Below are 15,556 nucleotides of genomic sequence, written 5' to 3' on the forward strand. Positions count from 1 at the left end.
ATGGAACATGTTATACTCTCTCTCTCGCTCAGGACCTTTCCCTCTCGTCATCACAGGTAAGGGGAGGGGGGGGGGCGGGGATGAGAAGGTGCCAGTCTGCATGAAAGGGATCGCTAGCACTTGATTTTTGACATTCTACATGGTAATGTGGCAGCTATAAAGTTAGTGAAGGGCTTGAAATTATGGGCGTTGAGGTGTTAGGCACATAAGCGTCATGCCCATTAATGATTTGGGAGGCTATTATTGGTCTTCATGCACCTGATTTCCCTCTGTTGATCTGTCATTAATCCGTTGGTCGGCAACAATGATTCTGCTCAACAAATGACAACGATGAAGGGTTGAGATCCTCTGCCCCCTTGACCCTCGAATGTGATGGTCACATTGACTAGAAAAGAGGGTATGATTGGTGCACCTTCTTAGTAGATCGTCTAGGTTTTCGGATAACTCGACAAAAGGGTAATATGTTTAAAAAAGGATTTGTTGCTAGGGTTAGTGTCAACATTTTTCCCCTTAAGCCTACAGAATAGCTACATTGGAATATGATAATGAAAAGAGACTCTAAACAAGATTATTTACACAACCCTCCCGTTGAACAAAGATAGCATGATGACAAGCACTTTCACATTTATCAAGAGGCAAGAGAAGTACCTACAGAGGAAAAAGACAATGCCTTATTTTTATTAAGAACTTGCAGTAGACAGAGAGGCTAGGCGTATAAAAAAGGACAAGGTATAGAGGAGATGCTCCCACAAATAGGAGAAATAACTACTTGGGCCAAAGCATGTATCGGTGAGTGAGTGGTACTAAAAAGTGGTTGCTTTGGAGAGTTCTTTGGTAACACTCTACAAGTCCCTTTTTCATGCTTGACGTTTAAGATCAGTGAATTTGTTATATATTAATGGATAGCAATTCAAAAGTAGAATTGAAAACTATATATTTTGATAAAATTTGAGGGTGTTTAGCAAAAAGAGTAAAGTTGGTAACACTAATACGTGCTTTTACCCAACTCCTATATTAGGGAGGATTCACACATTTTAAGAGCATGAATTGCCTTTCATTGGTCTTTTGCCTTGATGCGCGGCTCTATCGACTTTTAAAATGTTGCCTTATTCTTTTCCTAACTTCTTTTTTTAATGTATGTGAAAAACGTTGATGACTATTCCAAAGGTTACTTTGCCCAACACTAGGGAAGGTCATACCACCAATGCATACATTGAGATAGTGTCTAATTTTTTAATATGTTTATGCCTCACATGTCTTCATTTAAAGCAGCTATAGCTTGTTGAATTGTTGTACTCCTCATGATACTATCCTATTTGCTATTTATGCCTATTGTTTTAGGGTTGGGTGGATTGTGACAGTAGCATTTGGCGCGCGTGTGTCTCTCTCTTCCCGCTATGTTTAACAAAAAAGAGGCACAATGTAAACTCTGTAATGACGCATTATAAATAAATAAATATTCTTGATGCTCATGCTCTCCACACTAGAGGAGGTTTATACATATTATAGAAAAAAATTCTCATGAAGGGTAATCATGTCCTAGAGGAGGTCATATGCTTAAGTTCATAACAAAGCTCAACTTGGGGTTTAAAATAAAAAAATCAAAAGGATGCATACTCTTGGGTGCCTAAATGGTCCATAATCATAGGTTGCCATAATAATTCGTACTCATAAGACTTTCCCTTGAGCAAGGACTTTGGAGCTCCACTGAGCCCTCAAACTATGGCCCATAAGCTATTCACGATCCTACCCGATCTCCACCTAATGTGCATACTTGTACGTCCTTGCCTATATACATCCCTTGAATTATCAGCTCCCTAAGGGTTACCTCTCGCAAAATCCTTGTGTCAACATTACTTCCCCTTGTACAAGAGTTTTCAACCTTTGAAAAAAAGCTGAAAAATATCTTCTAAAATAATTGTCAACACATTAGGTACACCAAGTACCTTGGTTGGTACTTGTACTGTTACTTTCTAGTGCTAGAATGGTAAAAGACAACATGCCTGTAATGACAAGAGGCCTCCAATGTTGACACATACCATGGCCATAGAAGTTTTAACTTACCTCTTTGACACACACCATCCATAGACACAACAAAACACACACTACCCACACCATAAATTGAGTCCAAAGTCTGCACCATAAAGAGGCACATCGATAAAATTCATTTAATGCATGTAGGGAGCCAAGTCCCATAGCCAAAACAACTTACCATCAGCATGTTTCTTTTGCTTCTTTGAGTTCTTCACCATACCACTAAGGAAGATGGGGGAATCTAAATTTTCATCACAATAAACCATGCATTTTGCTACTTCCACCCCCTCTTGCACTACAAAATCCATCATCTTAACATCAACATCTTCCATTGGTTTTGATTTTGTTTCACCTTCTGTTTGATCGAAGGGCTCCACCTTAGCAGCTGGGGTTTTATCACTTGCCACATGTGAGCCTTCCTCGCAAGCCAGAGTTTGGTCACTTGCTAAGGATGAGCCTTTCGTACCAGTTGGAGTTGATTGATCATCAAATTGCATGTCTGTGTCCGTGGTGGGGGCGTTTGGAGTTGCATCAACATTCACCTTTGGCACCTCACCCGGTAATGTTGCCACATATGGAATATGACTGGAACGTACAACTACACCACAAAGTTGTATCTTGTGCAATCTAAAAAAGTTTCTTACATTCTTAACAAACTCTATTAATCTTGAGAGACATGGAGAATATAAAACCGACCATTATGCACAAGCATCGACTTTGTCGATTCCGAAATATTCTACTCTACTTACAGGAGGGGTTGAGACATTCTTTCTCTGACCCACCCCATCCAACAAAATACAAAGCATGATATGCATCAGTATTGGAATTAGGGTTGTAGGAAAACACACACAGCTTGGAGAAGACAAGGGAAGCTCAAGGCACACAATAGAGAGTGTATTACTTAGTGTGCAGTGGAAAGATAGATAGCGCTAGTGTGATCGGCGTATATACAATGCACGGGGGAAAAAACCTCCTAAAGAGGAAAAGAATGCCCCGGCGGTCCTAATATGTTTACACACATCACTACCACATGTATATGGTAACAAATCCCCCCTGAAGTGATGCGGTGAACGAGAGATGGAACATGAGTAAAGGGAAGTGCCATGCCCTGAGGACATGATCAGTCCACAAAGGGGAGTAAGCCCAAAGCTTTGCGGAAAGCTTCGAGCTTCTCACAAGACAATGCCTTTGTGAAAAGATCTGTAAAATTGTCCCATGTTGGCACATAAGCCAAGCTGATCTCTCATTAGGAAAAATATGAACCCCAAAAGGACCCTTTAGCTAAAGGGGTGATTAAGCATGGACCAATAGGAAGAGGGTGGTGGCCACAACTATAGCCTCAAAAAAGTAGGGTAGGAGGGGGCATGGGGGCCTATTTGTTCCCCTCATTATAGCTTTGTCCCCTAGAAAGAGGGAGAAAAAGGGAAGGAGGGGGGGGATCCCTCAATTTTCATGGGCGGCCATAAAGTAACCCTAAAATTTCAAAAAAAAAGTCAAAAATCTCTAAATCTCACTTTTCACTCCCCAAAAGCTCCCCAAATACATGGTCAAAAATCTATTTTCTTTCACCAAAATCTGCATTTTTCAGCCATTACCCTCCATTCTAACTCCTCCTCCTCTCTCTCTCTCTCTCTCTCTCTCTCTCTCTCTCTCTCTCTCTCTCTCTACACTTACACAGGTCTCTCGCTGCCCCTCCAAGCTTTGTATAGCTACAACAGATATGGAAGGTTTCCATAGCTGCAACACATATGGAAGCTTAACATAAATGCTCACGATCTAAACACACACTCTCTCTCTACGTGGTTTCCCATTTTCATCTACACCTCCACTGTTCTGTCTCCCCAGGGTGAAGGCATGTTAACCTGTCATGCTTTTTTATGTCCCGGACAATGCTAACTAGCACAATTTTGACATATGCTAACTAGTACAATAACTTGAGCTACATCTCCAAGATCTATGACATATGATATATCAATAGAAAGCACTTGAAAGAAGGAATCCAAATGTACAACCTCCCACAAATTTTGATATTATTTGTAAAAAATTTACCAGACGCCCAACTTTTCAAAGATGTGCTAACTTGAAACTGCTAACAAGCACAAAAAGCGCGACAGGTTAACATGCTTTCACCCCCCAAGATCTCCATGACTGCAACACTTATGGAGACTTTACCAAGCACCTCTTTTACCTTTTCTTCTACCACTTCATAGCCCATCATCTACAAGCTATCCATGGCTATGGTTGCAGCACATATGGAAGCTTTCCATAGCTGCTCACAATCTAAAAATTCTCTCTCTCTCTCTCTCTCTCTCTCTCTCTCTCTCTCTCTATGTGCTTTCCCATTTTCATCTACACCTCCACTGTCTTCTCCCCAAGATCTCCATGGCTGCTGTACTTGTGGAGACTTTACCAAGAACCTCTTCTCCCCTTTCTTCTACCGGTGCATAGCCCATCATCTACAAGGTATCTATGGATATGGTTGCAACAGAATTGGGGTAAATTTCTCTAACCCTCTTTTACCCTTTCAGGTATACCTTCTTAGCTCATCATCTCCAAGCTTCCCATGGCTGGAGCACCTACAAAAACTCTATCAACCACCTCTTGTCTCCTTTCCATGGCTGCAGTATTGCACTCCAAGGTTCTCCATTGAAGGTTTGATCCTGTGTATCTTCCTCTGTCCAAAAACATTTAGTTCTTCCTCCATTTCTAGCTCATACAAAACCACCATCAAACCCTCTTATTGTAGCCCCTTCCTCTCTGTAACAATGTCAAACTCTACTACTCAAAGAAAATGAAAAGAAAGGGTTGTCTTGTACAACACCCGAGATTCTAATGGGGAGTGGGTGCCTCAAGTGTTCTGCAAAGGCTCTTGGGTCTTCACGCAACCTGCAACCACTGGGACTCATCATGTTTGAGATTGTGATCAACATTGGAAAGGGAGGCTGCTTGGATTCAAAGACCATAAGATCAATGGGATGGTGGTTGCTATTCAACATGTGTATTCAATGCCTAATATGCATTTGGGACACACTAATCCAATACTTCTTCCACCTAACTGTAAGTTGCTTCTCTTTGTTGTTGCACACATATGCATTGAGTTGACCTATGTGTTCCAGTATGCTAGTATTTTTTTGGGGCCATTTGATGTCTATGTAGATATATTTCCATCAAACTTGGTGAGCAACAACAATTAAGCAGTCTCTCTAGAGACTTTCAAGATTTTCATGTTGACATTGGTGCCATGATGCTTCCCAATGTGCAACCATCGATGCTACTGCAAAGCAGAATCTTCTTCTACACACACACACACACACACACACACACACACACACACACACACACACACACACACACACACACACACACACACACACACACACACAATAGTGCCCATCTCTGAGCATTGTTATGGTAAGATCAATCGAATTGACATGTGATCACTTCTTAGCATGGAGTGGCTGCAACCTGATGTTTGTCATCCATCTTATTTATAAAGGAGAAGATGGTTTATGACATTCTTTCCTCGTTGAAGTTTGAGAAGGCTTTTAGGTTTGTAGGTCTAAGTCAATGTTGTGTCATGCATGTTTTTGTGCATTTATTTAAGGCCCTGCCATTCAATGTCACACCCACTATATTTATATGCAAGAATATGTCTTTTGACGCATTACAACCCTTGTTAGGAGATAATTGGGAATTTATATAGGGTATGCATGAGGGAGATAGATATTGATGCAAGCTAGGGACTTCAGGTATTGGGATATAGTACTTAAAAGTTTGCACAACTTTGTTTATACACTTCCACCTAGATATGTGGATGTGTAAGACAAGGAAATGGATACCTTACAAAGTCTTGAAGGGAATCTTGTGACATTTGACATTCTTATTACAATACAAAATGATGTCTCTGAAATTGTACAAGTTAGTGATCTCACAAGCTAGGGGCTTTGGATACGGTACTTAAAAGTTTGCACAACTTTGCATATATACGCTTCCACTACGAGCGGTGGATGTGTAAGACTGGGAAATGGATACCTCTACAAATCCTTGAAGGTAATCTTGTGACATTTCACATTCACATTACAATGCCAAATGATTTTTCTAAAACTATGCAAGTTAGAATCACAGTCGTTGACACAGTTGCCTTGGTCACTTCAAATATTGCAGCTGCAGAGCAGGAAAACATCATGGAGGAGGAGTTCTTGGAACCCCAAGCCAAGCTTGTGGAAAATCAACAACCTCTTCATGTTAAGTCACTCGACTCTAATGACCCAAACATTGTTGATGAGGAGATCGTACCTCAACCTTTACCTCATACCAACTATGGACGACGACAACAGGCAGCATGCGGTAATTGTCTTCCTTGTGTAATTGGCCATCCCAATGTATTTTCCTAACACAAACTTTTGTAGGATCTTTTGGATATGGAGTTGTGGGCAAGCTATAGTGGCCTCAGTTACCTTATGCTGAAACAAGACGCAAGGAAGTTGCACAATGTCTCCTAACAAAAAACCTGTAATGAGCCCCTTTTGTAATTTCATATATCAATATAATATCAGTTTCATCTATACTTTCCTATCTTGACTTACATTTGGTGTAAATACATGGATTTTTGTGAAATTTAATTTTCTATTTCTGAATGGGCAAGTTTATTGTGAGTTCTATTAGCTGCCTTGAATCTTTATTTGGTATAGAGACATGGTGTTAATTAGATCAATTTAAAAACAATGATTGTGCAAGTGCTTTAAGGGTCAATATCTATCTACTGTGACGATTTCAAGGGTCCCAACTTGCCAGACGGAGGGGTCAATGTAAAGGCAAGTAATTGTCTGTGGATGTGTCATTAGCTTTCAAATGGAATTCTTAATGCTAATGCTGTGCTGGATTTGTCCCAGAAAGGTAGCTCGCAAGGCAGGAGAGAGCAATGTTTTTTTGCCTAGAAAGCATCACGTGCAAACTACATCGGCAAACTACCCATGGGAGACATTTGCATTATCCACCAGGACTTCTCCCTTGATGGACATTTTTCTTTGTGGGTCTTGATGGCTATCAACAAGCTCTTGTGCTTGTCTACTATGCCTCAAACTATGCAAGTAGTTTTTCTTGTAAACAAATCCCTTGCAATGGCCACTTTTGGCATAGGTTTTTGTGGCAACGTCTTAGCCCGTGTATCTATCAATCAAGCCTTAGAAGTGGAAGACCGACAAGCCAGAGTGGCCTCAGTCCTAACTTCCATTCTACCTAATGTTGGAGCAAGATGCAAGGAAGTTGCACAGTGCCTCCTAACAGAAAACCTGTAATGAGCCCCTCTTGTAATTTCATATATCAATATAATATCAGTTCCACGTGTACTTTCCTATCTTCACTTACAATTTGGTGTAAATACATGGATTTTTGTGAAATTTTCTAGACCTGAATGGGCAAGTTTATTGTAAGGTTTATTAGCTGCCTTGAATATTTATTTGGTATAGATTCATTAGATCAATTTAAAAACTATGATTGTGCAAATGCTTTGTGGATCAATATCTATGTACTGTGACGATGTCGAGGGTCCCAACTTGTTGGATGGAGGGGTCAGTGTAAAGGCAAGTAATTGTCTGTGGATGTGTCATTAGCTTTCAAATGGAATTCTTAATGCTAATGTTGTGCTGGATTTGTCCTAGAAACTGCAAAAAACCCCTATCCAAAGGCACCAATTTTGAACTTGTTTTGCCCAAATTTGATGTCTTGTGGGTAGGGGTTTTTAATAGTGTTTAGGCCAAAACAAGCATATCTAGTGCCTTCCAGATGTCAATCAAAGGCATTTTGGTTGTCTCTCAGTCTTCCACAGGTACAAAAGGTTGGGAAGGCACTAGTAGCAAAAAAACTATCAGCGATCACTTTGTTGGGAATTATTTGCCAGTTGAAATACACACATCTCATCTGTTTTTGCCCTGGTGGTGCAGAAGGCCCCTGTCCACAAGGCAACGAGTTTGGGCGAGACAGCTGGTGGCCAAAACAGATGAGATGTGTGTATTTCAATTGGCAAATAATTCCCAACAAAGTGATTGCTGATAGTTTTCCTGCTACTAGTGCCTTCCCAACCTTTTCTACCTTTGGAAGACTAAGAGACACCAAAATGCTTTTGATTGACATCTAAAAGGCACCAGATATGCTTCTTTTGCCCCAAACACTGTTAAAACCCCCTGTCCACAAGACATCAATTTTGGGCAAAATAGATATTATGTGTGCATTTCAACAAATGGCACTTGAAGCTTGTTGTGAATATTTTTTAGCACTAGCCAAATAAAATACTCATCCACAAACCCCCCCTCCTCGTCTTAGCAAATAAGACCCAGCAAAGTGATCACTGATAGTTTTTTTGCTACTAGTGCCTTCCCAACCCTTTGTACCTATGGAAGACTGAGAGACAACCAAAATGCCTTTGATTGACATCTGTAAGGCACCATACATGCTTATTTTGGCCCAAACACTGTTAAAACCCTGTCCACAAGACATCAATTTTGAGCAAAAAAGATATATATGTGTGCATTTCAACAAATGGCACTTGAAGCATTTTGTGAAGGTTTTGTAGCACTATCCAATAAAATACTCATCCACAACTCCCCCCCTCCTAGTCTCCCCCTTTGTGTTCAATGGCATGGTGTGTAAGAACCACCCGACAATGTACAATAGACTTATAAAAAAAATATTGAACACAAATTAAATACAAAGAGCTTAAATGACATAACAAGAGACACATTCCAAAATGAGTAAGCATCATTTCATTTCTAGATTTGAAGTCATTACATATCCATTGCAAAAAAGTGTTGATGTATATATTACTAGTTACAAGTTCGCTCATATCTGATGGGCTAGTGCCAAATCTTTTTGCATTATAGCTACATGCTTGGCATGGATGTCACACAGCTTGGTATCCTCAAATAAACCCACAAGTATGACTCTGTGGCTTCTTGAGTCCTTGGAGGCCGATCGACTGCATGCGTCACTCAGTGTTGTAGCTTTGCACAGTCTCCCCGCCTCTCCGTGCAAAAGGAGCCCTTCGGATGAGAAGTTCCACACACTTTTAGTAGTGTCAAATATCAGCAAAGGCTCTGCTAAAATGGCACACTCTACGAGGTTTCCTATGTAGTGCCGCTTGCCCGTCTTGCTGTAAAAATTTGTTTTGTGGTAGCGCTTGGAGGGTGGGGCTACATCCTCTAGGACAAAATTTTTGTCGCCAGACTCATATTCTTGAGGTCTTAAAAATAAAAATATGACACTCATCCTTTCTAGCCTTCATTGCTTCACAATTTGCCACGTGTCAAGCTTGAAAACAAACACCAACCCAGTTCCAAACACTGCAAGAGAAGAAAGGCAAAAAGTCAAGGTCATACAACGACAATGAAAGCGAAACATCACATGATTCTTTCCTCACCATTAGAAGGTAGTGCATAAAAGACAACCATTGCTTGTTGAAGCCTCTTCAAATGGACAAAATATTATTTGACATAGAGTAAGGAAACCCCTTGTCAATATTATTAGCACGATTCCTTGCATTGGTAGCTTTCTTAGCACTTTGTGGAGATTGTACAAAGATAGATGAGGGCATTGTCTCCTTTATGTGCAAATAGTGACCTAGACATGAGAAAACATCTTCATTAGAGGCCCCTCTAGCAAGTTTCACCTTGCGTGGCACTGGGAATACATTCTTAGTAACTCCACGGTTCCCTCAAAGCGTTTTTGAAGAGGCCATGTAGTGCAGTGTAACCCTTTGTACTAATTCCAACTTCATCACATTCCTTCTGCAAATCAACATCACTCACAAGATTAGAAAAACTTACACATCACCTCCTTGGTTATAATAAAATAGATATGTTTTCCTTTTGGTGTGTGTAGGAGTGCTATGACATCTGACTTCTTAAGGAAACTAGTAAGCAAATAAATGGGATCCTCTTGGATTTGGCTACCACATGTCTCTTGGATGAAATCCCTGCAATAAGAATAAAAAACAAAACAATCACCTCAGAAGCGACTTCACACATGTAGGAAAGGTGATAGGGTATTCAAAAATGTACCTTGTAGCTATAACTCTTCTCATCCAAGCACCACCTTTGGGAGCAAGGGTATCTATGGATGAGAAGATCCTCTAATGGTCCCTTTCACCTAAAGGCATCTCTTTCAAACTCAATATGGTACCCTCAAGATTTGCAATCTTACGATCCTTCTCTTCCGCATGTTGCTAAAGAGTTTGTGCTTCTTTCTCCACATGAATGATCCTCTGTTGTAGACTAGAATTGTTATGAATGATAACTTGGTGTTGATGCATCCACCATTGCACACTATGAGCTCTGATAGTGGACAACTGCTTGCAATAGCCAAGAAGACTTGGCTCCCCTCTACCAACATATTGCAAGAAGGTAGGGAGATCGTTGAATGTTGGATACACATTAACCAAAGGGTCATTGGGGTAGAGGAAACCATCCACCCAAAGGTCCTCATTTGTGTGAACTGCACTGCGGCATTGTTGTGTTGTATGTAAGTCATAACGCTTGGAGGGTGCAAGCTCTTTTGACAACCAGATATGTACACTTTTTATTTTTACCGTGACGATCATGCTGTGGATGGGCGATTTCTATTGTCGTTTGTATCCATATCATGGAGAGATTGGGTTGTATAGAATAGAAGGAAGGAGGTAGAGAGGGGCCAAGGCAGAGATGATGGGTTGTATATTATGGGATGCAAAGACCATTGTGTGCTATGAGCTCCAATAGACGACAATCTCTTGTAGTATCCAAGAAGACTGTGCTCCCCTCTATCTACATATTGTAAGAATGAAGCAAGGCTATTGAATGCTGGATACACACTGATGGCTGGATAAAGGCAACCATGCACCGCACCCAAAGGTCCACATTTGTGTGCCTTGCACCACGGTGTTGTTGTGCAGTTTGCCAGTAATGATGCTATGAGCTTGCAAAGTCCTTTGGAAACCAAACATGTAGAGAAACCATTTTCAAACTTGACGATCTTGCTATGGATGGGAGGTTTGTAATTTCCCCTAGCTCCATGGCAAGGGGAAAAAAGCTGGCCTCAAGCAAGAGTGGAGAGTTGCAGCAGAGCCACGGAGGAGAGAGGTGAGCTATGGAGTGAAGAGCTATGGGATGGAGAGCTGCAAAAGAGCTACATAGTGGAGAGGAGGGCTATGGAGTGGAGAGCTTTGGGATGGAGAACTGCAGGAGAGTTATGGAGTGGAGAGCTATGGGATGGAGAGTTGCAGGAGATCTATGGAGTGGAGAAGAGGGCTATGGAGTGAAGAGCTGCGGGAGAGCTATGGAGTGGAGAAGAGGGCTATGTAGTGGAGAGCTATGGGGGGGGGGGGGGGAGAGCTGCAACAAAGCTATGGAGTGGACCTGCAACAACAAGGAGAGGGAAGGAGGAAGAATGTGTGCTGAAAAGTAGAAGAGATAGGGAGAGGAGTGAGAGAGAGAAGGAGAAAGAGTGTGTGCTGAAAAGTAGGAGAGAGAAGAGAGAGGGAGAGGAATGAGAGAGAGGGGAGTGATTTTGGAGGGAAATAAAAAAAGGTGGAAAGTTTGATATTTAGCAGGTCTAGTAGTAAGATTTTGAGAGAGAAAATTGATTTTTGGGTATACATATAGGTTGGAGAGAATTTTTGAATAAAAGTGAGGTTTTTCTGATTTTTTTTGAAAAAAGTGCTTTTTTGGCCTGAGGCTATGGACACCCTTGATGATGTGGCAAAAAAGGAGGGGAGGGTAGTTATTGTCATAAGGACCACCACTCTTTTGGGTAGAGAGAGAATGTACCTATCCTCCCTCCCTATTTCAACCTACAAAAAGCCTATGAGAATACCCTCATTCAATGGCCTTGTCTCTTAAATCAGACACATTTTTAGTTTTAATCCCTTAAAATTAAGGATCCTTACAAGGCCCTTTTGGGGTTATATTTTTCCTAATGTCCTGCTGAGAGCCTCTCTTTGACATAGTGGTAATGCACCTCAATATGCTTTGTGGTGTAAGCATGAAAAACTGGGTTCCTCGCAACTGTCAATGCGCTCTAACTATTAGTGTAGATAGTGTTGGCAGTTTCTGTCCAACACCAAAATCAGCCATAAGACGTCTGAGCCATACAACTCAATTGTAGCTGTGAAGACTGCCCTGTACTCAGCTTCACAACTAGAAGTGGCCACAGTAGGTTGCTTCTTGCTCATCCATGATATACATGAACTGCCAAGCATGAAACAAAAACCACTTGTGGACACTTGCGTGTCAAAACAACCAACCCAATTTGAGTCCGAAAAAGCATGTAAGGCTAGTGGTAATGATCCCCCCTTGGGATAAAACAAGCCAAGATGTAAAGTACCACTAAGGTAGTGGAAAATCCTCTTGACAGCCTACCAATGCTTAGACCCTGGGCTATGCATAAATCTGTTGACCTGTGAGACTGCAAACTGAATATCCGGCCTCGTGTTGCGTACATAAATGAGGCATCCAGCAACAATTTGGTAAAGAGTGACATCTGCAGGATCACTAGCATCATGAAGACTCAATTTCAAACCTGTTTCCATGGGAGTAGCAATAGGTTTGCAATCCTCAAGTCCAAACTTACATAGCAATGTCTTTATGTAACTTTTTTGACACAAGGCAATACCACCATCACACTGCTTAAACTATATACCCAAGTAATGATGCAACAACCCCAAATGTTTCATCTTGAAATTAGCATTCAAATCATCCTTAAATTCAGCAATATGTCTCTCATTTGGTCCAATGATCAACAAATCATCTACATAAAGAACCACAATGAGAAGTACATCACCCTCACGCTTTACATACAATGTGCTTTCTGTTGGACTGTTACGAAAGCCTTGTTTGACCAAATGAGTGTCAGATTTCTCATACCAGGCACGAGGAGATTGCTTCAATCCATACAAAGCCTTCTTACATATGCACACTTTCTCCTCTTGTCCTTTCTTGACAAAACCGTGAGGCTGCGTTACATAAACTTCCTCAAATATGTCACCATTCAAGAAAGCAGTAACAATGTCTGATTGATGTACATCCCAACTAAAATGAGCTGCCAATGCACATAGAAAATGCATAGTAGTCATACGTCAATTGGGAGCAAAAGTCTCTTCATAATCTATGCCTTTTTGCTGTGCATAACCCTTTGCAACAAGTCGAGCCTTATGGTGATCAATCTCACCATCCGACTTGCGTTTCAACTTGTAAACCCACTTCGTACCAATGGCCTTTTTGCCAAGAGGCAAATTACATAAAGTCCATGTGTCATTTTCTATAAGTGCATCATATTCTAATTGCATGGCAGCTATCCAATTTTTTGAATTTTGTGCCTCATCAAAAGATAGAGGTTCTTCAACATCATGTAAGCTAGACACAACCAAAGCATAACAATTTGATGCATGGCAAGAGCCTGAACGAGTACCACTAGACAAAGGTGCATCCAATTTACTGTCACACAACGTATGTGAAAGCTCAAAGTAGAAGGTACCAGTAGGTGCACGCCGTGATGTAGTGCAGGATTGGGGCAAGAAGCAGGAGGCGGAGTGCAGTAGAGAAGAAGCACTAGTAATCAAAAGTAGAGAGAGAGAGAGCTCACGTTTTTGGGGAAAACGCAATAAGTGAGCTTTGGGTCTTTCCAATTTTATTATAAGTGACTTTAAAAATTTGTCCAGGTTCAATATGAGCCTAGACAAATATAAAAATGTACAAAAAGGAGTTATTCAGGCCTTTAACCCAACAACCTCCCACTTAAAGGCATAAATGACGCCTTTAAGTTAACCAATTCCCACCACTTGTATGCAATGCTTGTGTTGAGCCTTAGCAAGACTCTTGGTGAGAACATCTGCAGGGTTATCCTGTGTATGGATCGTAGTCAAGGTGACTAGACCATCCTCCAAAACCTGACGTATGAAGTGGTACCGCATATCTATGTGTTTGGTACACGCATGAAACATAGCATTTTTGGCTAAATAGACAGCACTCTAGCTATCACAAACCAAGACTGGTGTATGAGCAGGCATGCTAAGTTCTTTTGCAAGTCTGCCCAAACAAATGGCCTCCTTTGAAGCCTCTGTGGCTGAAATATATTCAAACTCAGTAGTACTCAATGCCACAATTTTTTGCAACCTAGAACACCAAGAGACTGCACCACCAACAATGGAAAATACATATCCACTGGTAGATTTCCTGGTATCCATGTCACTTGCCATGTCTGCATCACAATATCCCTGCAACTTAGTCACTTTTTCCATAACAAATACACTTTGATTGTGTACCTTTCAAATATCTCAGAATGCATTTGATAGCTTCCCAATGCGCTTTGCCAGGATTCAACATGTATCGACTAACAACTCCCACTGCATAAGCAATGTCAAGACAAGTGGCAACCATAGCATACATAAGAGAACCCACAAGCTGATGCATATGGGATTGCCTTCATTGCTCTCCATTCCACTTCATCCTTTGGGAAATTTTCTTTGCTAAGCTTAGTGTATGAGGTAAAGGTACTCCAAGAGTCTTAGCATCATCCATATTAAACCTGTCAAGTACTTTTGTCATGTACCTTTCTTGAGATAAAAACATCAATTTTAGCTTTCTATCTCTTTTAATACGCATGCCCAAAATATGCTCTGCATCACCCAAATCCTTCATAGAAAATGTTGAATTTAGCTTACATTTCAGAGTATCAAGACTAGTTTTATGTTTCCCGGCAAGCAACATGTCATCAACATAGAGAACAAGTATGATGGGACTACCATCTTCATCCCTTTTCGTATACAAACAATGATCTGCATGGCTGCGTTTAAAGCCTTGAGACATCATAAAAGTGTCAAACTTCTTATACCACTTTTGTGATAATTGTCTCCAACCATACGAAGCCCTTTTCAGTTTGCATACAAGTTCCTCACGTGTAGGAACTATAAAACCTTCAGGTTGTTTCATGTATATGTCCTCTTCAATGTCACCATGCAAAAATGTTGTCTTTACATCCATTTGATTCAATTCCAAATCAAGCACTGCAACGAGAGCAAAAAAGACACGTAAAGTTGTAAGCTATTACAACAAGGGAAAAGATTTCTTGAAAATCAATTCCTTCTTTCGGTGCATATCCTTTTGCAACCAATCTTTCCTTGTACTTGGGTTTTTCATCCACAATCTTAATCTTGTACACCCATTTGTTAGGAAGAGTCTTTCTCCCTTTAGGCAATGGCACAAGATCCCAAGTATCATTTGCATACAAGGATCTCATTTCCTCTTGCATTGCAAGCTCCCACTTACTGCTTGACTCACATGATTTGGCCTCTTTATATGTAAGAGGTTCACCCTCATTTGTCAACATTACATGATCCAAAGAGGGATTAAATCTCTGCGGCGGTTGCCTTCTCAAACGAGTTGACCTGCGTACCCAATGATCTACATTCTCAGGCAACGGTTCTACATCATAAGGCAACTCATTTTTAGCTCTATCATGCTGCTAAAAATCATTTTCAGCCAATTTAGGTGGCTAT

The sequence above is a fragment of the Adiantum capillus-veneris genome, chromosome 7 (assembly GCF_014529385.1).
Source record: "Adiantum capillus-veneris isolate H3 chromosome 7, ASM1452938v2, whole genome shotgun sequence".
NCBI lineage: Eukaryota > Viridiplantae > Streptophyta > Polypodiopsida > Polypodiales > Pteridaceae > Adiantum > Adiantum capillus-veneris.